Below are 2,242 nucleotides of genomic sequence, written 5' to 3' on the forward strand. Positions count from 1 at the left end.
GGAGAGTGTACAGACTGGGCTGAGGGCCCTCCCCCCCCATGCACTAATTTTGTGCACCGAGCCTCTAGTATCTTTATAACTGCCCTTCTTGAGCAGGCGCTGTGGAGATCTGGAATTGCTGACTCTGGTAAGAATTTTCACCCTTCATTGACTTGGCTTTTTCATTTGTATTTTTCTTGGATCCATTGGCAGGCTCCAGAGCAAGTGGGATTTAAAGTAGAAGATAGCCCTGCTTTAAATTGACAGGTTTTCCATTCTTCTTGTTGTTGTTGTTGTTGTTAATCTTCACCATAGGATATTTTTTTCATTGACTTTTAGAGAGAGTAGAAAGGAGGAGGAGAAACAGAGAGAGAAACCTTGATTGGTTGCCTCCCTGACCAGGGCTGGGGATTGAGCCTGCAACTGAGATATGTGCACTTGATTGAAATCAACCCGAGATCCTTCATTCCGAAGGCCAATTCTCTATTCACTGAGCCAAACCGGCTAGGGTGGTTTTTCATTAATTTTAATTTTACTTTTCTCTAACTGTTTAAGGGAATAACTAGTAGCAGTTTACTAGAGAATCAATTAGAGTCCCATCAACCATGGGAGGGGCCCAGATGGAGGCATTTGATTGGTGTGCGAGGATTTGGCAAAACCTTCTAAGACAATCTCTTTGCAATGTCCTGTTTGATGGAAATGAGACAATTTCTGGGCCAGGAATTTGATGATGGACCCCTAGGAGAGTGTAGTGGGAGAAGCCCAGGTATTTCTGATTTCTGGCCTTGGAGCCGTTGCAGTTGTGAGGCCGATAACTAGGTAGACCTTTGTTTACCATCTTGTATTCTCTCCAGAGTGGAAAGGCAGTTCAGCTAGAGTATTAATAGATTGTGAGTATTCAGGTGAAGGGGAATAGAGGGGAGTAGTAAGAGTTATGTCAGTCTTGTAACTTTTTATTTTTAAAATTTATAACATTTGTAATACAGTTTAGATCAGCCTGTCTGGTTCATTTCAGCTCCTTCACCACCAAACCTGAGGGCAGGGACTGCTTCCTTTTCTGTCTGTAATAACCAAGATATAAAGGTGTCTGCAGCATCAGACTATAAACTTCACATTATCCTTATTTTCTTTTTTAAAATATGTTTTTATTGATTTTAGAGAGAGAGGAAAAGAAAGGGAGGGGGAGAGAGGAACATGGGTTGGGGATTAAGCCAACAATCCTGGCATGTACCCTGACTGGGAATTGAACCAGTGACCTTTTGGTGCATGGGACTATACTCAACCAACTGAGCCACATCGGCCAGGGCTCTTTATTTTTCTTGATCTTGACAGATTTGGCATCCTTTCTTCTAGCTGTGGGCCAGTCCTTGATCTCCTCAATTTTGTGAGGCATGGCTACAAGGCCCAGAGAGCACACAGCTGACACCTTACTATCCCCCTATTCCCCAGAAGGCACTCACATCCAGTCTTAGAGTCCTTTGTTTTAGGTACCCCTTGTTCTTCAGTATTTCATTAGTTTTGTGAGGTGAGTCTTTCAATGTCGCTATTTTGGCATCCTGAAGCCTTATGGAGGCTTCTGCATGCCAATTAAAATAGCTCTCCCATTCTGTTTTTTTTAATTTGGGAGCCCTTGCTTTCAATTGCCTTTCTTAAATGAATAATCTTGTTTAATTGGAATGTTCCCCATAATGGCCATTGTAATTCTAAGTTGTCTTTGTAAGTTTTTGCCATTTAGGTAGATATCTACAGCTTCTGTTACCACAGCTCTCAGACATAAAATAAGTAAGTATGCCAGAAGATGAAGTGCTCAATTCTTTGAAATTAGAAGATCCCATTTAGTTAAGCCTTGGGTCTCTTTGGAGCCAAATTAATACCTGAGAGAGAGAGATGTGCCACCTGGTTGGGACCTTTATGATGTTTTACATTGTACCTCACTGCAAAAAAAAAAAAAAAGTTCCTGCCCAGACGGTGTGGCTCAGTGGTTGAGCATTGACCTATGATCCTAGGAGATCATAGTTGAATTCATAATCAGGGCACAAGCCTGATCCTCAATGGGGAGTGTGCAGGAGGCAGCTGATCAATGATTCTCTCTCATTGTTGATATTTCTATCTCTCTCTCCCTCTCACTTTCTCTCTGAAATCAATAAAAGAATATTTTTAAAAATGAATAGATGTTATATCTTAGTGTCCTCAATTGTCATGTTTTACTCAGATCTAAACTATAATGATGTTTTTAGAAGATGTGTAATAAGAATGAAAGAAT

General features: G+C 41.0%; 1 pseudogene; it reads right to left on the reverse strand.

Annotated features, from left to right (window-relative positions):
• Window positions 1-985: 985 nt before the first annotated feature.
• On the reverse strand, window positions 986-1,383 carry LOC102766125 (annotated as a pseudogene).
• Between the last annotated feature and the right edge of the window lie 859 nt (window positions 1,384-2,242).

This window comes from Myotis davidii, unplaced genomic scaffold, assembly GCF_000327345.1.
Source record: "Myotis davidii unplaced genomic scaffold, ASM32734v1 scaffold125, whole genome shotgun sequence".
Taxonomy (NCBI): Eukaryota; Metazoa; Chordata; class Mammalia; order Chiroptera; family Vespertilionidae; genus Myotis; species Myotis davidii.